The sequence below is a fragment of the Colias eurytheme genome, chromosome 14, assembly GCF_061535395.1.
Source record: "Colias eurytheme isolate Ceu_HAF_F1 chromosome 14, ilColEury1 Martin Lab GWU primary, whole genome shotgun sequence".
Lineage (NCBI taxonomy): Eukaryota > Metazoa > Arthropoda > Insecta > Lepidoptera > Pieridae > Colias > Colias eurytheme.
Genome location: NC_142993.1, coordinates 3,763,833 through 3,789,315, shown reverse-complemented (window position 1 = coordinate 3,789,315; position 25,483 = coordinate 3,763,833). Strand labels below are relative to the sequence as shown.

Genomic DNA, 25,483 nt, shown 5'->3' with positions numbered 1-25,483 from the left:
GGCCCCACCCCCAATTCTTTTTTTTACTATTTAGTGTCATATTTTTGTAGCGGTTCATACAACACATATTCCCATCAAATTTCATCACTGTAGTACTTATAGTTTCCGAGTAAATCGGCTGTGACAGACGGACAGACGGACAGACGGACAGACGGACATGACGAAACTATAAGGGTTCCGTTTTTGCCATTTTGGCTACGGAACCCTAAAAATCGTCTAATAAATTCCGGTAGGTAATTCAGGTGATCTCAGGAATTTTGCGAATTTAATCCGTAGACATAGAAAGTTTAAGGTTCAATTTATGATATTAACGTTATTTACATTTAAGCAGTTTCCTACTTTTGCCACAGCTGTTCGTCCGGTTTTGAAATGTTATTTGGTTGCTTCTAATTAAATCTGAACTTATATAACGTGTTTCGCTGAAACCCTTTAATCGCAGACGTTAGTTAAATAAGCAGAAAATTTTAATCAAAAGTAAGATCGCTTTCGTCCCTTATATATTTAACGATCTAAGCTTCGTGTTTAATAGGTTATTTGGTTTTCGTAATGTCATCTATAATCATATGTCATATTTAAGTTCTGGCTGTACATTCTGTCTTAATAGTTATTGAATAAAAAGTCTATGTACTATGTATCTACTATTATAGTTATTGAACCATGTATGTATAAAGGATTTACACATGTTATACTTGTTGTATTGTTGTATATACTTAAATTAATATTACTTTTAATATATAAAAAATAAACAAGTTCAATAAACCATTCCTTCACCCGCTAAATGGATATCGTATAAACTTCGGCCGCATTACATGCGTCCGCTCTTGTTTATGATGATGCTGATCGTTGTTGTTGGTTTAGATTAAAACGGAATACAGTAACAAATGCAATATAGCCTGAAGTTTAATTATACCAGTGCTGAACTATCTTAATTGCTGGAGATGCGATCTGTTAACCTCGATGTTCATGTTCACGAGATTAAGATGAAGTTGGAATGCAATTATGACTCGCGCGTTTTAAGGATTTGTAGCTGCTTTTGGGATTCTTTATTTAGCAATCTCCTGATATACTATGTTCTATTTTCTAAGAAACAACTAAAACAAAAAGGCAAACATCTTAAAACTTACCGAAAAATCTATAGTTTAAATTCGTCTCAAACGAATAAAAACATGAAATATTTCCTTTAGGAATGAGTGTAATTTAAGCAGACAAATACAAAAGCTAAACAAAATTTATCCGTAAGTTGTGAAACTGGCTAGTAATGTCACAAATTTCAATATTTATTAAGCGAATAATTCGTAAACGCCCTGATGCGTTAATAAAAATTAAAAATACAAGCATTTGTAAGCATTAGCTTTTTAAGTTTTTAGCAATAAGTGTTGGTTCGGATTTCGTACAATTTTTGTGCATTATATCTACGAAATATGAAGTATTCAAATTGTACTATTTCATTGTTCCTTATAAGGTCTATGCATTTTACTCGTCGCTGAAAAATATACAACTATAATGCACTTTTAATCAAGCATTGAATCGCTTTCCAAAAAAAAACCCTAAATCAAACTTAAAATCATAAATCTACAATATTCAGCACGAATAGTAGATAATAGATTTATTATATTACTTTTGATACAATGGATTTGACTACAGAAAAGCTAACTCCAAATTATGACTTTTGAACACGAAATTATTTCAATCACGCAAGAGCTTGATACAAAAATAATTTCGTGAGAGGGTTGAGTGATACGGTTTGGTGATAAAGTTAGTCTGATTACATAAATTGCTTAATAGTAATTTCTAGAAGTTCTTAGTTCTCTTCTCCCAAGACAAAAGAAGACGAACAATTACATCAACGTAACCCGACGTTCAAGAATGTCACTCGTGTCACCGTTCCCTCATAAAGCCATTGAAATAACCGAAATCCAGCCATTCGTTCGCTGATTATCCTGAACGCTCTGACGACGCCTACCATTACACGCCTGATACCCCGCGATATTATGATCGCGGAGCGTTAAACGAGCACAATTACCAGCCGTCTAATTAACATTATACAACGCTGGGGTTCAACTATTTGACGCGAGTCGTCATGCCTGTTCATGTACGCTTAATCCTTACCTCAATGGGTTATACGATTATTCTTCAGGCATGACAATAAGCTAAAAATCAATGTAACCTTGAGACATTTAAAATCGGGAATAATTGAGTGAGACAAAAGTTATATAGGTATAAGATGATAAAATATGTATGAAAAATTGATCACTACTTCATAAACTATTTATACCTACCATAAAAACTAGTCTAATTATTGCAATTGAAAAATAAATATATTCTTTTGTTGAAATATTGATTTCATTTACAAAAGTTTCTCTCTTAAAAAGCAATTACGTTTCTTACACTATACGTGTGATTTATTGCAACGACCTTTTTTAGGGTTCCGTAGCCAAAATGGCAAAAACGGAACCCTTATAGTTTCGTCATGTCCGTCTGTCCGTCTGTCCGTCTGTCCGTCTGTCACAGCCGATTTACTCGGAAACTATAAGTACTACAGTGATGAAATTTGATGGGAATATGTGTTGTATGAACCGCTACAAAAATATGACACTAAATAGTAAAAAAAAGAATTGGGGGTGGGGCCCCCCATACATGTAACTGAGGGATGAAATTTTTTTTTTCGATGTACATACCCGTGTGGGGTATCAATGGAAAGGTCTTTTAAAATGATATAAAGTTTTCTAAAAAACATTTTTCTTAAAGTGAACGGTTTTTGAGATATCAGCTCTCAAAGTCGTAAAAAGTATGTCCCCCCCCCTCTATTTTTATAACTACGGGGTATAAAATTCTAAAAAAAATAGAGGTGATGCATGCTAATTAACTCTTTCAACGATTTTTGGTTTGATCAAAGTATCTCTTATAGTTTTTGAGATAGGTTGATTTAACTGTAATTTATTATATTTGCTGCTACGGAACCCTTTGTGCGCGAGCCCGACTCGCACTTGGCCGGTTTTATTTTTTCTTATCATGCACATTTGGTAAACCTATTGTGAGTCCTGTATACACTCAACACTTGGTAACACATGTTAAACCTTGTGAATATTTATTGTATAGATTCCTAGAAGTACGGGTAAGAAATACTCGAAGAGGGTCATAAATAAAGGTATAATTTTGAGTGTTATATAGACCCTAAAACAGTTGAGTTATATAGCTCTTTGTGTGTAGTTCACTCGTATCCTTCAGACTGTTAAGACATACCTTCGATACTCTATTTGAAGATAAATAAAGTGACTATCTTCCTACAACAAAGTGCTTGAATTATTTACTAAAATTAATCACACCACTATCCATAATCCCAATAGGTTATGGGCCCAGGCTACGTTGTTGATTAATTTAAATACAAATTTTATTGAGAGGAAGAAAATTAAAATTTCAAAGTGCAATTGAAAATTAGTGAATGTATCGTAAGTAAAACATTCAGAGTGAAGATAAAGATTTTATAAACAATATGGAAACTATAAAATCTAAAAGAAACATCCAACCTTTCAACGGTGAAAATTATAATATATGGAAGTTCAGAATCCGCAGTCTCTTAAATGAACTTGAAGTGATTCATGTAATCGATAAACCAGCACCAGCGAATCCTGACAGCAAGTGGAAGAAATCGGAGTCAACCGCAAAGAATGTGTTAATTGAATATTTGTCCGATTCGTATTTAAGTTACGTGAAACCAGAATCGTCGACAAAACAAATTTTTGATGTACTAAACAATATCTTCGAAAGAAAAAGTGTAGCAAAACAAATTGGAGCTCGGAAGAAATTATTTAATTTGAAGTTGGAAGAAGACACAGATTTGTGTAAACATTTTATGATGTTCGATTCTTTGATATCGGAGTTAGCATCAGCCGGTGCGACTATCTCAGAGGTTGATAAAGTGACTCAACTATTGCTTACTTTACCACCTTCTTACAATGGTGTTATAACAGCCATCGAGACTTTGTCAGAAGACAACATCACGTTAAGTTTCGTGAAAACAAGATTATTAGATCATGAAGTTAAACTTGTTAATGAAAGTCTTGACACAAGTAAAATGGTTCTACATGTTGAACAGAAAACTAATGAAAGAAAACGAAATAATAAGGAGCTTAGAAAATCATCGAAAATACGTCGTGGAATCGTCAAGCCGAAACAAAATGGTATAAATTATAAAGGGCACATTAAGTGTCACAATTGTGGAAAAAGAGGACATTATAAAAATGAATGTCGTAACTTCTCGAAACGCTTTAAGTCCAAACCAAGTACAGAAAGACAAAGGACAATTCAAACCATTCAAGCTGAGCCAGTGATTGAAGACAGCTTTGCATTTATGGCTGGAAATTTTCAGTTAACAAATGAAGGAAGTGAAATATCCTTTTAGCAGTTAGTAAGACAGCTGACAGTGAGGTGGAATGGTAAGACGGCAATGACTGGTAAGCCGAAATACAATATATCTATTCTGGAATTTTCGGTAAGTTAAACTTTATTAATTATTAAAATAAAGATTCTAATTCCGAATAAAAATATTAGCATCAGTGACGAGGTCAAATAAGAAAAGATAAATTTTAAATTATCTATTAGAAGTTTGATAAAGTTAAATTATCTAGTAGCTAATAGATGACATTAAATGAAAAGGTAGATAACCTGTTTGTGTGAAGCTTGTATAAACAATAAACAAGTGTAAATGTCATTTAATAAAATAATGTTGAAATCAGATGTTTATGGTTCTCATGATTAAAAGAAATGAATAAATAATAATAAAATTATTTTGTAATGTTTAATGATGAATTCACTCATAAGAGTGTAACATATTTTATGAGAAATAAATCTGATGTATTGTAAACCTATTTACTGATCATGTTAAAGAGAATTTATCTTACTACTTAAAAGGTAGATAAAGGTATCAGTTATCATCTCACATTGCCACGAACTCCATATTTAAAATACCTTTAGGTTTTCGAATCAGCCGTATGTTGAAACCAGTAAAACAAATTTGATGAAAAGTCATCAAAGGTAAAATGGGTATAGAGCGTATAAAGTGGAGAGTAATAAATATGTGGTAGAAAGAGATGTAAATTTAAATCAAAGGCAAAGGGAGACGAGGTTGATTCAGGTTTAAATACTGAAGTCCCTAACGATTCGTTAAACTCAGTTGACAACCTTATATATTCAGTTAAAAATAGCTATATGGGTTAATCTCAGTTGGTTGAAACTGAATGAATAGCTATATTATGTTAAACTCAGTTGGTGAAAACTGAATGAATAGCTATATGTGTTAATCTCAGTTGGTGAAAACTGAATGAATAGCTATGTGTTAAGCTCAGTTAGTGAAAACTGAATGAATAGCTATGTGTTAATCTCAGTTGGTGAAAACTGAATGAATAGCTATGTGTTAAGCTCAGTTAGTGAAAACTGAATGAATAGCTATGTGTTAATCTCAGTTGGTGAAAACTGAATGAATAGATATGTGTTAAGCTCAGTTAGTGAAAACTGAATGAATAGCTATGTGTTAAGCTCAGTTAGTGAAAACTAAATGAATAGCTATGTGTTAAGCTCAGTTAGTGAAAACTGAATGAATAGCTATGTGTTAAGCTCAGTTGGTGAAAACTGAATGAATAGCTATGTGATAAGCTCAGTTGGTGAAAACTGAATGAATAGCTATGTGATAAGCTCAGTTGGTGAAAACTGGAAGTAAATAGCAGCTATACGTTAACCCTAGAACACTAACCTTATTTTTCACCGTTTAATACTAACCTTCGTCGCTTCGACTACGCTTTTTATTGGAGGGGATTAAGGGGTTTAATTAAAACAATATAATTGTAGTTATGTTTTTATTTTAAGGACAATGTATTAATCTACATATAAAAATATTAAAATACTTATATTACCATATTTTTTATTCAAACAGTCATCAAAATGAGATCATAGTTTACATGCTTTATGAAAGTTCTTAAAATTTTTGAAAAATTCGTACACATAATATATACCACTAAATTGCTCGAAATAAACTTTTAATTGTAAAAATAATATCTGAAAAATTAATAAAAAATATAATTTTGATAATAGCTTAGGATCTAAAACATTTGTGACACACATCAAGTTTGTGTTCCGCACACAACGATTTTTTGCACTTAGTGCACCTATTTTTAGTCTACCTTTGCTTTACGGTGGGACATATAGCATATTTATGTTTCTTTTATTTTGCTGTGGAGGGACATAAGCATCATTACTTTGCTCAGTCTCATTTATAACATTCATATTACTTCTTTCTGGCATGTTTAAAATTTATGTGATTGAGTCCCGCAGAGTATCAGTAATGTCATCAGTAATTATACCTGAAAAACATGGAAGAGGATCTAAAATATCTTGAAAAAACCGTACAGGCCCTCGTGTTATGTTTCTATGTTCCTTGAAGGCCTTCTGCTTTGTGACCTTGACCATATGTGTTTATCTTTCCCAAAAAGAATGGTACGTGATGGTCTTATAATCAAATCATTTGGGTCAGCTGAAGTGCTACGTTTTTCGTCTTCAATGTCACGTGGGCAGATGTATTACTACATGCCTCATAATCTTGATCTGGAAATTTCTCTTTATTTACAATAGAAACTTCATCATCACCCACTCCATTTCATGCCTCATCAGCCTCAAAATGGTCTTCAGGCTCTCTCGCAGATGAATTTTCCTCATCGCTTTCGACTTCTAATAATAACACATGAATCGTATCTAAAAAATAAAATAATAGGCACCATTATAAAAAATAAAATAACGTAATTTTAACTTAACTAAATAGTACGAAAAGTTACGTTAATACTAACCTTCGTCGATGTGACGAGCCATGGTTGCTGGTACAGCGCGTGTGGACCTTCCACACACAAAGCACTACCGTCCATCGCAAGAGCAATGGGTCGGATGAGATTAGGTGAAGTTAGAAAACCATACGGTCGCGCGCGTAAAAGTTATAGCGATTTTTTTGGTGACGCGTCGTCGAATCGACGAAGGGTAGTAATCTAGGGTTAAACTCAGTACCTAGACGAAAAACTGTAGTCAATAACTTTGCGTTAAACTCAGTAGCTAGTCATCAATAAAATAATAAGGCAGAAGGCTATCGAAGTATTGAAAATACAAACAATACAGTGCCTAAAATTTAATGACACAGACAATTAGTATTGACAATGAAACCGATATATCAGATAGATATTAAAAGCCAAACTTCATCTAATGAAGATAATTATTAGCCGTTTCATTATTTACTGTGCGCATAATACATTGTATATTTACTCCTAATTCACATGAGATAATTGAAAATAGGAATGATGCTAAACAATGAAAAATGCAATTAATGATGAACTATATTCTTTATTTGTAAATAAAAAGCTTGGACTTTAGTATCAAAACCAAGTAGTACAAATATTGTATATAATGAAAATGGATATTATAAAGTACGATGAGTTCGGAAATCCATAAAAGTGTAAAGCCCGTTTAGTTGCTAGAGGTATTAGTAAAAATATCGGTTGCAACAATTTTGAACTTAAGTCTTTTAACAGCAGCATGGCTTGTTAGTTTACCAGATTGATTAAACTGCATTTTAAGTGGTCAGTTAATCGTACAGTATATTAAAATACTTGAGGGTGTGAAAAGTGAAAACACTTGTGAACCCCGATTGTAAATTAAACAAAGCATTAGGTAGCATATTGCTTAAAAAGTTGCCAGATGTTGGATTGAAATATTTGAAAAGACTATTAGAAAAAGGTTTTACAAATGATTTTAAGGATCGATTCATGTACATACTGAATAGATGAGATATCTCTAATAATATTTATACTGAATTAAATGTGGACGATCTAGTGATTATAGTGAGTGACTATTGTTGAAAAACGATGCAGAATTTAATTAATTAATTTAAAATGGGTGATTTAAAAGGAGGTTAAATTCTTATTAAGCTTTAGAATCACGAGACAAAATAATGTCGTAACACTAGATCAAAGCACATAAGTAAATATTAAAACCGTATGAAATAAACTTAGTACAATGGGTGATCAAAATCTTCTTACATAAAATTCAATTTAGATTTTGAGGCTATGGAATCCAATGAGAATGACGGTATTCCATTTCGAATTCTTATTGGAAATCTAATGTATTTAATTTCATGTACAATGATCTGACTTTAACTATAAGCAGACATGTGAATGAAAATAAACAAGAACTCGGTAATGTTTAAAAACAAGTAGATTAAAATTAAATATGTAAAGGAAACATATAAGAACAAATTGATAAGATACTTGATTCTAATTAGACAAATTGATAAGATAATTGATTCGAGTTAGTATTTAAAAGAAAAGTACAACGGGTTACTTCTTCTAGTTGTATGATTGATGTACAATATGTTGGAGTACAATAAGGCAGGTTCTTCTACAGAAGCTGAATATATGGCTCTGTATGAAGCTGTTAAATGCAATATGGTTGAAAAAAAAACTTTAGCAGCAGGTATAAACCTGAAAACTAAAGAACCTATCTTAATATATGAATAGTAAAATGGATGTACTAGCTAACAATCCAACAAGCCTTATTAGATCCAAACATATTGACATCAAATATTAATTCCTTTGGGATCAATATGAGAAATAATACTAAAATTATTAAACATATGTCAACAGGTGTTCAAATTGCAGACATGCTGACAAAGCCACTACCAGGGAGGTTCCTGGAGTTAAGAGCGAAAATGGCATCAGAAGATTGATTAGTAAATAAGTTGTATCTTGATGTAAACTTATATATTTTTAATGATCTGATAAGGTTTTCCTGGGTTTCCCTTATCGTGAAGACAAATGTCGGATCACTATGTATACGGTTAGTAACAACCGTCCCAGACAAAGAGTAAGCGGAAGGTATGTCGATCAGTATTAAGAGTATTGTATTCAACTTTAGAATTTTGGTTATCATGATGTATTAATATAATTGTATATGTATTAATATGTAATTGCAATTAAAATTGTAACTTGGAAAAGAGATTAACTTTTGAGGGGGCGTGTTGAAATATTGATTTCATTTACAAAAGTTTCTCTCTTAAAAAGCAATTACGTTTCTTACACTATACGTGTGATTTATTGCAACGACCTTTTTTTTTTCTTATCATGCACATTTGGTAAACCTATTGTGAGTCCTGTATACACTCAACACTTGGTAACACATGTTAAACCTTGTGAATATTTATTGTATAGATTCCTAGAAGTACGGGTAAGAAATACTCGAAGAGGGTCATAAATAAAGGTATAATTTTGAGTGTTATATAGACCCTAAAACAGTTGAGTTATATAGCTCTTTGTGTGTAGTTCACTCGTATCCTTCAGACTGTTAAGACATACCTTCGATACTCTATTTGAAGATAAATAAAGTGACTATCTTCCTACAACAAAGTGCTTGAATTATTTACTAAAATTAATCACACCACTATCCATAATCCCAATATCTTTTAATTCGAGGAACACATTACACAATATGATGCATGAGAGAGCTCGCTGACTAGAAATTAGACTTTAGAAGTTGACTTTAGATGCTTCCATATCGCACTTCATATTGGTATAAGATTTGCATTCACTTTATTAAAAGGACACCTCAGCACCAATATTTTGACATCGACCGTCACCTGGGTAGGTAGGTGAAGAGTAAATTGATGTTTTTGCTTAAATATTTCCCTAATACATCAATCTACATGCTATGGCATAAATGTTTTCCTGGTTTTTATCGTAGGGCTGACTGATGACTTTGGCAACACTCTCCTAATCTTTAAAAAACTGCATTAAATAAATTTATTGAGGCCTATTAGGACTTCCATCTTTGTTATAGGGAGGATTTAGAGGTTAATAGTGTTGAAATTATACAACAGTGTTCAATTTTAGTTATAAAGTTGAACATTTGGTAAACTCCACAAAATACTTAAGAAGCATTGAAAGCGTAAATAGCGCATTCTATTTGCACAAAAGCCTCGAACAAATAATTCATCATATTATAATTACGTATTACCACAGAACATGGAATTTATTCACAAAGTAATTACGACTATACATTGGTTTTTAATATTTTTTTACATTCAGTACATAATTAGCACAATTCGTAAAAGCCACGTCGTTTCTATTTCGCATACAGAGTAAAACAAAGTTAAATTTACATGAACGTTTATCACACACGTCACATAACCATGTAGAGCTTTACTGAAGTTAATTAATTTAAATACACTGATTACACGCCACAGATGTACTTAATAAAATAAATTGCGAGCTCTGACAAAATATCGCTAAAGATATTTCAAGAATTGTTTGTTGTTTACGTGGTGTTGCGGAAAAATTGGAATTAGATTTCAATGGTTGCATAATACAGCTATGTTTTTCCATGTAAATTGTGTAATCCTCAGAAAAAGACAATTTTTTTATATTCGACATCGAGACAGTTACGAATGAGTCAAACAATTTAAAACACAATATGTTTATTATTTACGATTTTAAATAAGGTCTAATAATGATTTTTAGAGTTTGAAGTTGGCCCGAGTACCCAAGTGTTGCGAAAACACCGCAATAACATAGAATTAGTACCACTTAATAACCATCTTGATAATAAAGCGTGATCAAATTTGTAATAAACATTCTCAACTACAAATAGATTAGTCTAGACTCTAGAGTATAAGAGTACCTACTAGTGAATACTAAGTGAATAATATCGTTCCATTACGCTTTATATCGTATCATCAATTTAAACAAACATTTGTTTAAATTGATCTTGCGTTATTCATCACTACCGGCAGTTATATTGAATTATGATTTATTATTAGAACAAAGAATAGACCCTACGCTAGACATCGACAATGTGTAGTATCAATAGATACTACACATTGTAGTCTAGTGTTTGATTTTACGCGAGTATTACACGATAATATTAAAATGTCACATAAACTATCAAATACGGGCAATTAGAATACGTTTTTAAAATGGTAGTTTTATAAATTATTCGACGAATAAGTTTTATCGAAGCATTGAAAAATCGGCCCTTAGACTAAGCATTTAGAAATTAAAGAGGAAAACGTCGAATTGGCGAAACGTCAGGATAATAATATACTAACTACTACGAATAAATCGCGTTTAAAATCCGTTAAAATCTTTAATTTCTAAATGGACAATGTATTTTATCTATCTTTAAGCATTCTGTACATTATTAAGAAGAGATTTTCGAATGTCTGTAACGAATAAATTCAAAAACTGGATCGAATTTGAAACTTCTTTTAACGCTAGAAAGTAACTTAATGCCATGTTTTCCAGATATTTTTTTCTAACAGATACTTCTTTCCTGTATTATATTTAATAAAAATAATTGAAAGCTTTACGAGCTCCAAAAAATCATTTGAGAAACATAAGTGCAAAAATACTAAACGAGTAACATGACCTGAATACATTTATTAAAAATTTGAGTTTTGTATTTATGATTTCTGAATAAAATAGAAGATTTGCATATTGAATAAATTTTATATAAAAATATTAATGTCGAAACATATTTCCGTATTTTTTATTTCATTAAAAAAATATATAAAAGTGTTTTTTGTACTTTGATAAATAAAACCTATTTATTATATGAATACATTTTTGCAGATAGGTTGTTATTTTAATGACACTTTATTTGGCTTTATAAAAAAATGTCTATTCAGAGTTAAATTAAAATGATGATAGTCGGTCAATAAATTTATACAAGAACAATTCAATTTTGTGACCTAAAGTCAACTAAAAGTCAACTACAAGCGATGAAAACATGTGCAATATTTTTAAACGATAATCTCAAGTCTGAACTCATTTCAGTTTCCCACTTAACTAGACCGTATAAGTATATTTCATTTAAGGTATGTCTATAGTTTACGTTTTTTGCTAAGGAATAACATGATAATCACGAAACTGAGAAAAATTCAAAACGAATCCCGTGTATATATATACATTTTTTTTCTAAAATCTTAGTGAATACTTCTTTGACCTTTAAAATTGAATGTAATAGTAAAAGTCTCAAACCTCTACAATAAAGCACATTTTAGATTATATTATCCACTGTTATTTATGAAACATTATTACGTAAAGCAAAGCTTTCATCGTGACTGACTTGTATAATAGCTTTCTTTATGATGCTTTAATTTGACCACTTAACATTCTAAAATAAAATAGCCTTTCCATTAACTAAAGTAAAATGTTATTCAAATCAACAATGATTATTATTCAACAATTAGTTTACTACAGGTTTTTCTAGTGGCCATTTTTATATCCATTCCTGACTTTTTAATTAGCTAATTTCAAAAGCTTTTAGGGTGGTTTATTAAAACAAGTAATTTTTTACTTGGGTGTGATTTATGTAATACTTGAAAAAGCCTTTATTTTATGGGTGCTATTTAATTAAATAAGATTACGTTGTTATTAAGACCTAATACTTGTAAAAGATGAACTTTTAATCCTTGATAATATAATATTATGTTTTTTAACTCTTGGTAAATTTATGGATTATCTTTTATCTGTCTTTCGCCAGTTAAAGAATCTTTTTCACAGATTATATAATACCGTACGTACAGGCATAATAATTTGAACAACTATACTTACTATTTTTACTTATAACAAACGGATTTGATATATTTTTAATGAAAACGATATTCTCATTGGAAAATCCAGCATTGATGCCAGGTGTAATTAACGAGAATCTAAATGTATACGGTACCTTTTGTTCACCGGTTTTCAATTAACGAATGTATCCGAAAATAGCTCTAAATAAATCACAACTATGTTCTCTGATGAACCTTCATTATTCCTATCAACCGTGATACGTATAGTTATATTTAAATCAAAATAAACATTTTAAATATCTAATAAAGTCCCCTTATTAAAATGAATTAAATTATGAATACAAAGCAATGTTGTCTGGAATTGTGATCAAAAATTATTCTGTAGACGGTGGTCTGATAATATTACCTACTTTTCAAGCAGAAAGATATTTAGATTAGGAAATAAACAAATTGAAAAGCTTATTTAGAATTTCATTCAAATTTACCAACGCTACCGAGGCTTTTCTCACTTGGAATTGAGACGGTATTCGGTTTATATTTCCTTCAAGAGCAATATGACTGCAACAGATTACTTTGTACACATGAGTGACCTTAAGGTAACTATAGTTTATTGGTTATGCTGAATAACTGAAACACCGAGTTCTAAATGTGTTTATTTAGAACTTTATTTAAACTTAAAAAAATAAAGTATAATATCGTTAGTATAAATCGATTTTAACTGACACTGAACGCGCAGTATCGCAAAGCATTTTCCGCGCGAGGATGCTCGGTCTATGTACGTGACATGGCTCGGCCGAGTAATGGAAACACACGCGCTTTCCTTCGCTCCATCTGGATTAACCTATTGACACAAAGCTTGCGAAGCTTATATAGCTTATCCACGATTATAAAGTAACAAACTTCTGAGTGAACATTTCTTAGACGACAAACACGATAAGAGAGAACATTTAGATTAGAACTTAAACTAGCAATAGAACATGAACTCTACTGTAGTGGATGGTAATTAGTATTCAGTGCAAACGCAATTAGACAAATATATAGCCAAGTAACTTAGAAGAGTACAAAGTAGTTTGGAAGCATTCTCGACTACATCTTTCATGAACGGGTTCAATCTATTAACAGGCATCAAACACAGTACAAATAGTGAGAACTTACCCATACCTATTGTGTATCATATTATTATAATGACTCACATTTGTTGATTGAGTATTACATATACAATCAGATAGCATATTGTTATGCGCTTAAATTATCCAACCATCTTATAATTTGCGACATGGTTTATGAATTTAACAATTACATTTTTATCACATACTAGCGGTCCGCCCCGGCTTCGCCCGTGGTACCTACATGTTTACGTATTTTTTTCATAAGAACCATCCTCTTACTTCAAGGAATAGATACCGCAGCGCACGCGACAACATAATTTTTATTAAGGAATTTTTTACACCTTGGGTTACATTATTGCATTTTTGGTAAGGATCTCTAATTTTTTTGAAAATGCAATAAAGCCTATGTTGCTCAGTGAAGATGCAGCTTTCTAATGGTGAAAGAATTTTTGAAATCGGTCCAGTAGTTTATGCGTGAAAACCATACATACATACATACATACATAATTACAAACCTTTCCTCTTTATAATATTAGCACACCCCGGACACTCCATACAAAATGATCGTTTTGACAGTCACACTGTAGAGACTGCAAATGTGTGTGTTAACGCTTTATGGTTGGCACATTTGTGACTAGCGTAAAAAAAAATTCGCGTTTTTCTGATGAAATACATCCGTAAACAGCACAATATCTAACCATTTTCTACGAAAAACGATAATCACAAATCCAAAATAATAAAATTACTTTAAGTCAATTTGATTAATGTTGTCAATCTTCGTTGCGTATCGTCCTTGCAGAAAAATATGGCCCATTTTATGTCTGATCGCGCGGGGGTGAGGTAAGTTTAATTTTGGCGGGAGGCGGAGAGTGTCCGTTCTGTAGCGTTTAGCTACTATTATGTATTCTGTGATATTAGTATAGAAAACCATGCAAATGACAACTTCAACAACAAACTCAATAGAATCATTTTTGCATTTTTTTATTCTTAATTAGTAATTGTTAACATATTTTTCTCTTACTATGACCGAGCTAACATGAATTCAACCATTATAGGTGTTTGTGAGCCGGTATCAGAAATTCTATTTACAAGGAAGGAAATGACTCGCACAAAATGGCCTCTCAAAGCTTTTATACATAAATGATACAAGCAAATGGAAAAAGATTATACAAAATGCAGAAAGAATACGCTTATAAAATAAACTATATTAATTTTAGCAAGCGCGTACGTTTAATTATAAAAATATTTATGATACATTTTATTATGTGTATGATTCTTTTTGGAAAATTTTCACAATAAATCTAAAAATATGTTTATAGCCCGACATAAATGTGAGAAACATAACAAACTAGCAAGCAGTTATTAATAATTTTTGACGAAGTAAAAACCTTCTTTAATTTATGACATAATTTTTTCAATCTTTTAATATGGCATATTAGAGTCCATAAGATATTACGATATTACGCTCGCACTGAGGTACTTACGGTATCTTTATGATATTAATATAAGATATATGTGTTTTGTTATGTGTGTGTGTGGGTGTGTGTTTTTTAGGAATACCTACAGCTGAAGAACCATTTATGATTTTCGTATTAGGTACCTTATTCTGTTATCATTTTATTTTAAAATTGAACATTATACAAGGTAAATTCGACTTTTCTTCTTAAAATCAATATTTAGATATACCTTATACTTGTTTTTTTCATTACCAACAGGTGAGGCGTTACATTATTTATTTCGACTATAAAATCCCTTCCTATGTAATAAAATAGAAAAAGGTCCCGCAGAAATCCCAATCGCATTAAAGTTTTACAAATCCGCAGCAGATTATTCTTGATGAATACAACCTATGTTATTAGTATTCTTGTCCCGTATAGGTATAAATATATAAATAAAATAAATAGAGTTATAAATACTAAAAACACGATGATAATTTAAATATTTTATTAAGAAAAACTGATGAAGAATTTGTATCTTCACCATTACTTGATAAGTGAACAAAGTTTAAATTCAATCTATCAGTTAAAAGTGGGTTGAAATCATGTTGAAATCAAGTCTAAAAGGTGTCGGTTACATATACTTAAACATACAGGTGAGGCTAATAAAAGCGTGTTAAAAATATTTCGAGAATCACCAACAAATTGAAACACAATTCCCGGTCTGAATTTAAATTCATGCAATTCAAAGAAGATCTTTACTTATTACCTGACCATTTCATCTAAATTATACACGCTTGGTTACCCTTACGAATAATTTGAAACGCTTTGAAATGGACCACATTTCTTATCCCATGAAAATTCGTACAAATGCCTGCTTATTATCCTTTCTTGGTATAATGTTTTGTGTACTGATTTACACAATATAATATATTATGTATGTGTATTGTATCATTTACTTGTAAGTAAAATATTTCTGGTTATTTATATGTCAAAATATTAGAAACCATATTGTATGCATAGAATATGTTTAAAAACTGTAACTACAGATTTATGTCTGAGTGTCTTTTTGCAAGAGTTTGAAGAAAATGTTCTGAAATAAAAATTATTCAATGTAAACAAAAATTTCCAAAATATAATGGAAAAAAACGGATGAACGAATCACAATACATTTACTTAAAAACAACGAAGATATCAAATAATTGATTTGGATACAACGCAAAGGTATCAATGGATCAAATAAATTCAATTACTTATCCATATCAAAGGAAATATAAAAAATTACAGGAATTACGTTTATTTCGCAAAAATTGAGATATTGTATGGAAATCATAATCATAAAATATTTTTTTCAATTCACATATCTCTGAAACATATAACTTTTCAACATACCTTGTATTACTTGCAATGACGTCATATATTTGGAATCCATATGGTTCCCCTCATGTAATGATCGATGAACATAAAATGTGTTTCATGTCTTTTTACGTATTATGCTCTTGATGTTGGATAAAACCTTTGAAACCCTTTTATGCGATACATGAAAATCATTCACAAAAGGGTAACAAAAAGTAAATATATGTTAAGGAAATGGAATTACTACATACCTTCTACCTCATTTAATGAAAATAGCTTCGGAGCCTGGAGGTTACCAAGATTTAGGATTTAGAGGTAGATATTTGTTTCACAGAACTATAGGTTCGTTTAATAGTGAATATTCGCAGCACAATATTTAAAATGGCAATAAAAATAATAATTGGTTTAGTTACGCATAGTTTTCAGTTTACAAAAACTTTTTCAAAGATATTTTTAACCAATTAAACCAACATTGTTATCACTGTCCTATTAAATTACATTCATAAAAGTTTTAACCCAAACCATACCTACAAGTATTAAAGTTAGAAATGGAATATCTTGTTAGTTATTAATCTACTCCAAACCAATAAAGAAACAATTAACCGCCTTAATCCAATCGAGATTAATTTACATAATCATTGTTTGAATAACAATCATCGAAATGTACCTAACGTAGCGCTCAATAATAATGTCGATGTCGCGTCAATAGTAATTGGAATGTTATCCCTAAGGGGATTATATGCTGCAATTCTGAGAATTGCTTTGATACATCATCTGTGGTTGGCCTTATAGTAAGTTTACGTGCTTTTGAGATTTGTAGACGAGGTAGCGTCTATTTTGGGCGTTACGAAAATGATTAGAATTACTTAAATAGGTTTTATGATACTCAATATATTGATCAACTGTTTATTATAATATGAACCACATCACCCAGATCCAAAAGAAAAGCACACGTTCACATCCCATTATTCTATAAATGGTATTGAACTCAGTTCTGTGTCAACCAACTAACCAATAACTGTCATTTATTTTCAACTATTTTATAGCTCATAGTGTGTGAATAACAAATAAGTTCTGGTCGCAAAAAGTAAACTAACCCCTTTGTATGTGCTACAATTTGATTGGAATTCGTAGTTTTTCAACAAAAGCGTTCAATTTCAAACAAATAGTGTGTATAGTTCGACCTAACCTCCTTTTTGTCGCGTTTCAACAATAGCGAGACAATCAATCTTACTTCGACTGAAATAATTCAGCTACTGATAGTTAACCCTCTAGATGTATTTTCAAATGCCAGGTTTATATTGATAATGTTATTTGAAAGATTTATAAGAGTACGAAAATTATGTTAATAAATTGCATTATTATTAATTTTATTGATCGTTCTTTTACAATTGTAAAAGAATATTATCCGTCTACATTATTGTCTTTTTTATATACATTACATGCTTAACACGTTAACACCAAGTATTTTTAAAAATATGTCCTGCAACCGTTACTGATCTATAAAGCCCTCACTTGTTATTGGAGCAACCGTTGTCCATGAATCATATCCGATACATGTCAAAACTAATGAAACATCAGCTTGGATGTCCATCGTAATAGATGTGTGCGACGTCCGAGCAACAAATTGAATTTTTACTGCATATTTCCTAAATTGTATCACATCGGTTTCTTGTTCTCGGTACTAACCTTAATTACGCTTTATACCAGGCTGAAATTGGCAACAAAGAAACGTCGCTAAAAGAAAAAGAGTTATTTCTGTATAAAGAACTGAGAAAAACCAGCGTTGACGAAACTTTTCCTATTCAATTGTTTTTTTATAAGACAAGTATGATACTTGATTATGTCGACGTGACGTGAATGAATTCCTTTGTAAAACTTATAACTTCTGTAATAAAAAACAAGAGACATAAGAAGGATTTTCACATATAATTTTAATTCCATTCTAGAGAACTACTTTAAATCATGGTTGTATTATTTTATACACTTTACGTAATAAATCTATAGCATGTAATCGTATAAACTTTGTATAATATAATATATTCCAGCCTTCAAGTCTAAATTATTCGGTAATATGACCCAACTTGACCCCCTTTCATAGAAATTGTCATATTACGGGCGTGTAGGGTAGGCACGTCTCTACATCTTGTTAAGTGTTAACGCGAGATCATTTTACTATTAATGGCGTGCTAACGGCTTGTAACTTTCTCTGAGGTAAAAGCATTTCGTCGAAACGCTAAATTGAACCCAACTAATGCTCTTACTTTTAAAGGAAAATGGAATGCTTAAACATTAGTTCCATACGATTATGTCTGCATTTTGTTTGTATATGTTCAGTGACACGGATGCCTTTCCGTTGTTTGACGTACGTATAAACTTTTCTATTGAAGTCCCCAATGTCATGTTTATTCCGTTGAGTTATAAATTCTCTAACATACGATACATTCGCTATTTATTCCATTCCTCCCTTTCGTATCTACCAATTTGACACGTAGCGAAATAACATAAGAAAACACATAGTATGGCTTTTTTATGATGTTGAGGGTGATGCATTAGCATGCATTAGCACACATAGTATACACCATTCTTCTCTGCATCGTATTAAATTTAATAAAATACTCTGATGTTTTGTAAAACGATAAAAAACGATACGTGCTTTTATGTGACGTAACAAATCATCGAAGAATTTATATCGGCACAATATGGGCACATCAATCATCAATTCCCAGCATGAACCGATTATTATTACCCCATACCAGCTAGTGGATATTATAAGTTATTATAGTTTTCGTTAATCTCCTCTGTTCAAATATTCTTCCCGTGATTTATCCCATGTTATTAAATCCTTATCGGAATTCTTATAATCCTCTAAGGTTTAAACTATTTCCGTAAAAAGCCCCTTCTTTCACACTCATTCTGTACCTGAATAAACTAGTTACATATCTTAAATTACTAATCTTAATATTTATATCTATAAATTAATGTTACTTTCACTGTATACAGTGCATCCAGGGCACATATATGTAACAGTTACACTGAACAATCTTATGCCATCACTCTAGCTGACGTGTCATTTAAAATTAAAGCAAACCAGTGAATGCGAGTTCCATTAGCTTCAGTAATGTTACAATCTCCGGTAAATTTCATACCGCTTTAACCTTGGCTTTAACCACTTAATCTAATATTGTGTTGTCTATGCACGCTTCAATGAAATTATAATTTATTCACTGAATTGTTAATATTACTTAATGCAAAAGCCATATCTCTGAGATGTAACACGTTGAGACAGTTTTAAAGGGGACCAAATTTTAGCGTAGGTTAAATTGAGAAAGGGTACAACACTATTTTAATATAAAGGTAAGAATACATCTTCTACATGGATAATGCTTATAGCCAATATTTGCTTTTATCCGTCAGATTACGTCCGCTTCATAAAAATGAACATTATGTTTCATTCACAGGAAGTTTATTCTTCATATAATATAACGCTTAATACACATTTTTCTAGAGTGTTCAACAAGATTTTCATTAAACATCTGAAAACGTATTTATATCCTAAAGCTCAAAGCATCCACGTTGCAAATACGCTGGTATTGAAATTACGCTCGGTCCTTTTGAAATAAATAAATCAAATTCTCTTGACTTCTCGCTTCTATTTATAAATTTTACGATGTCCTTATAAAACGCAAAACTGTACAAAACGTTATGAAAACGCTTCACGTTTAAAAAATATACATTTGACAAGGTTTAAGTGTTCGTACGAGTTGAATGTTGAATATGAAACGCTCTAACAAATTAAACCAGTCGAATTTTTTAAGTCACTTTCAAATAAACATGTTAGCGTATGTAAAGCTCATAGAGGTTTATAACTTTTATTTAATTGCTCGCAAACACGTATGGTTTCAAACTTGTATCGCCAGGTTCTGTGTAGCGAATTAGTTAATTAAGTTCTCGCAGTTATTTAGGGTTAATTGCAAAAATATTGTTTTCAACAGTTTGTAACGTACCTGGCGTACAGCTATTTAGTTTTACCCAAAGTTTTAATGTATAGCTTAATTTGCAGTTTTCCTCGCGTTTAAATCGAATTCTTGGAAGAAAGTAACTTTGTTCATTTGTTCCTTAGTCAAGGCAGACATAGTACTTATTTATGGGAAACATTTTCAAAGCCAGGGAAATAAAATAGGCCACATTATTATGATAAATGGAATGATACTCTCATACTCGAATATGTAACTGAAGCTTTTCAAGCCAACAATGAATAGGCCTCTGTTAGCGAGCGTGCTTTTGACCAGATCACATTGCCATGTAGCATTACAAAGACATTAAAATATATTTTTTTATCCAACTCATTTCCTTAAAAACCTACAAAATTTATATAAACAGTAATATAAGATTATAATATACTGAATATTATAAAAGCATGATCATATTTGAAGAATATTATTCTCTAGTTCTTTACACGAAATTTTGCAATATGTAGATAACTTTATTGTATTCACTCTATGAAATCTCATAAAAAATGTCATAAAGTTTTATGGCATTACGTGAGTACTCTTTGTTACAAGAACTCTTTGAAAAATCATATCTTCTTCGGATAATAATAAAGTACCTACTGCGTATAATGCATATTGTTAACATTTGTAAGATTACAAAAATTTCAATGGTTAACATATCAGATATTTATGTAAGATTTAAAAAACTGTATTTATATTACGTATACGAATAAAATTATTATAGGCTATTAGTTATTAGGGTAAGTACAACCGGTCCCTAGAGTGCAAACGAACGTTATTGAAAAATTCAAATTGTAAAAAAATCTTTTCAGTTTATATTTCATTGGAAAGTACATATATTGATAAATAATTTCCTTTTAGCTCTATACAGTTTAAATCTTTACTATATTGCCCACAGCTCCGGCTGCATGGTAAATGAAAATCCCCATGGGATGTTACAATATTACAATGTGGTAAAACCTAGCCTTTAACTGACTATTTTCAAATCTTAACCACTCCGTTTCGAAGTGAAACAAACACAAGCAAACGATTTCGTATTTATAATATTTCACTTCAGATGACCGCATTATTTATACAATTGAAAACGCATAAGTACCTACCCGGATATCCCAGAAATCCTATAAGAAACAACTTAATCAGAGAAAAAAGTTGTAAATGCATTCGCTTCAGAAGTTGACATCATGAAGTACATGTTAATTACAATACACTTAATTACAAATATTTATCCTGGTATGGATGGAAGATATTCAAGTGTTTTCTTCTTTTATCTTTCAATTACCATGAGAGTTTGCTTAAAAATCTTGACGAAATAATTCGTAATAAGGTCTCAAAGGAATTATGTTTATTACTTAAAATGTCTGCTCATTACTTTTCACGATGCTCTTACAATTTTTATTTAAGGAACCTCGCTGTGACTTCTTAATTATTTTAATATAAAAAGTTCATTCATTCTACTGCGGAGTTACGTTACTGCTTAGTTAGAGAACTAACTTAGGTGTCAAGGTAAAAGTACTGAATCTATCTTAATAGGATGGTTTGTTTTAATGAGACGTTTTAACAACTAGAGAAACGGCTTTTCGGTTAATGGCAAAAGCATGTTAGTTTAAACTCCATTTTGCATTTAGTTACCAACATATTTAAGGAAGGACAGGTTCACAAAGTGAAGGTAGTTATCATATTTAATTGGAATCAGTGAATCTTTTCTCTATAGCCTTTTTCGATTAACTCTAAATAGACTTTTGTACCACGTTTTTCGTATTTAAACGAATAATTTTATTATTTTTTAGCTTTTTCAAGCCTCGGTAAAACTTATCCTTCTAGTAAAGTTACGGATGACACCGTAACTTTACTGGACGGATAAGTTTCGTTACATATCAATAATTTTATATGATATTATCAAAAATCGGTCGATTAGATCACATTGTCGAAATGGTTGTTTACTACTTATAATAAGTATATTGACCAATTATTTTAACCAAGAATTGAAAAATTGGGCCTAAATAATATTTTACACGTATATTCAAAGTGTATTCGATATTTTTTTAATGAACGATGTTTAAATAATAGAAGTTAGAGTAAAATTAAACAATATGACAATCAACTGCCACATTGTCATCCTCGATCGTAAATTGTCCATGCTTGGGGGGTTAATTGAAATTCAATCAATCATTGTATACGCGATACAGATGGCGCTCATGTCACAATAAACAAATAGTCTCCTTGCGAGTTATAATTTCTACAGATTACTTTATTTGCCAATAAATTGTTGAAATAGCAAAAAGTAAGACTTAGTTTCTTATTGGTAATTACATAAAATGAGAAAAAAAGATGGATTAAAAGGCAAGGTATATAAATCTTTTGTATAATACTTAAATGTCAAAATATAATAATTGAAACAATTGCCATTCTAATGTTATTACATAATATATTTAATAACCATTTTTATTTTGATTAATAGATACGATTACCTAATCGAATTACTCTTGAGGGAAGAAAAATTGCCGAACCTATATGATAAATTCGAGTTATTCGTGATCCCGACCTGCACAACAGTCGTAATCTAAATAAATTACTGTCCATTATTTACGTTAAAATAACTTTATAGTACCATAAACAGTACATACACTTTGTCAGAATTTTTATGAAAATAGTAAATAGATGCATTCAACCAATTGATCATAAAATCTCTACCTTTATTGTATTAATCGATATTCATATGAACATCTAAATTTCAATAAAAAGTTCATATATGTTTCAGTATTAAGTTATCATCTATGTTGAGTATCAAACATCTTCTCATATATTTTTTACTATATAAATATAATTCAACAATACCTTACAGCTTTATATTCAGTAGAAATAAAACAATGCAAATCTCTTATATAAAAAGGTGTTGCAAGCTCGTCGTTAAATTAGAGAAATTTTTCTTCTCATTTCCCTATTTTTTTATCAGTATTTTAATTTTAATTGTTTTATACGTTTATAATCAACATTATTATTGTTTCGTTCCCAGCCGATTACTTGTGCGATTACTCAGCTTTTAAAATGATATTTATGTTTCTTCATAATACAAACTGTATCGTAATAAGTCTACGCCTATAAATATTCTTAATCTTTGCTTCTTCGACGCTTTAATAAAGTGCTTCATAAGTTAACAAAATATTATTCTAATTTTTTTTCTATTGAAGAGTGCACAAACAATTAATTTTGATTTTCTATTATCCGAGCGTAATAAGGCAACGCGTTGCAATATCCTTCAGCTGTGCTTGTCCGATGCTTTCATATGGTGCTTATTAAAAAGAAAATATCTTCAATACCGTCTTTGTGTTTTTAATCTATACTAATATAAAGCTGAAGAGTTTGTAAGTTTGCTTGCTTGAACGCGCTAATTTCAGAAACCACCGTTTCGATTTGAAAAATTATATCACTTTTAGATAGTCAATTTATCAAGGAAGCCTATAAGTCTTTATATCAGTACGAACAAAAGGGTGGAGCAATGTTGGTAAAACGACGGGGCGCAGCTAGTATTGCAATAAATAAATTTAATTAAATAACGTATTTCCTCACATTACCGAGCTGACACAAAAATTATTGATGGCTCTCCCAATTTCAAATTCCAAGATTCAAGAACAAACAAATTAAGATAGGATGGAGCTTACATTATTATCTCAACTCACCAATTTTTCATCTTCCAACAGTTTATTGTTTCACTCCCCATTTTAATAACCGCAAACTTTAAGAAAGAAAAATAAGACGCCATTAAATGGTCCATTGTCTATTGTTAAAAAAAAACATAAAACTAAAGTATATTTAATTGATATTAAAACTAGTTTCTCATATCATAAACAATCAATGTAAGTCATACACCGATATACGAATAGGTATAACGTCGAAAAGTTTGCACAGACCGTAGCACGTAGCGTGTGCACGACGTAGCGCTCTGTTATCAACTGACGCTACGAGTGCTCTACGTTGTAGAGCCTTCGCCTTTCAGAGTGTTGATTGAACGTTCTTTAGAAATTCATCGATTCTGATTTTTGTGATAATTGCATTTAAAAAGGCTGATGTTCTGCGAACTTCATGAAATTCTAGATCAATTTATAATCATAGAATATGAGATGGAATAAACGTAAATTAAATTTTATGTAAAAGAAGATGAAAGTGGATTTATGCATGCAAATTATAAATGAATTATTTACTCTGTCTTATTTTAGATATCTGTATGATTCTCAAATTGGATTTGTCAGTATTTCGATATGTTTTAATGGAGTCGGAGTGTTGCTGTCTAAATCAAATAAAACAATATTAATTATTCAATTTAATAATATTTATAAATAAATTATTAATAGATTTATAAACTTCTGTTTTACTACTAATTGATTAATTTATTACCAACTAGCGGTCCGCCCCGGCTTCGCCCGTGGTACGTATTTACGTTTTCTCTACATAAAAACCATCCTCGTACTTCAAGGAAATATATTAAAAAAAGAATTATCGAAATCGGTTCAGCCGTTCTCGAGTTATGCGCTTACCAACACATTTTGCGATTCATTTTTATATATAAGATTATTTATTTTAATTATTACAATTCAGTCAGTAAAGTAATGAAACTACTTTAAAAAAAAAAGGCCAAATGCGAGTCGGACTCGCGCACCGAGGGTTCCGTACAAACCTGCAATTTTTTTTTCACGGGTTAAAGGCAATTAGATCTAAGTATTTGATATGAATTTCAACTTGATAGCTCTACGCGTTCATGAGGAAAAAAGTAATAAGCTTATATTTATTAAAAAATAAATATATATTTTGTAATGTAACTAAAAATGTAAGGTTTTCGGAATTTTTCCTTTATGTGTGCTATAAAACGTTGCTTCATGCCAAATATCAAGATTCTAGGTGGACTGGAAGTACCCTTTAGGTTTTGATTCCCTTGCGAGTACTTGCGAGTTTCAAAATATGCAGCTTAAATTGCTG

General features: G+C 30.9%; 1 protein-coding gene across 1 annotated transcript in view; it reads right to left on the bottom strand.

Moving 5' to 3' along the window:
- The window catches only part of Oct-TyrR (Octopamine-Tyramine receptor), a 41,120-nt gene extending 16,710 nt beyond the window's left edge, over positions 1 to 24,410 (bottom strand). The window contains exon 1 of the mRNA XM_090109227.1: positions 24,190 to 24,410. The gene's annotated coding sequence lies outside the window, so the exon portion shown is untranslated. The remainder of the gene's footprint in view (positions 1 to 24,189) is intronic.
- Positions 24,411 to 25,483: the final 1,073 nt, after the last annotated feature.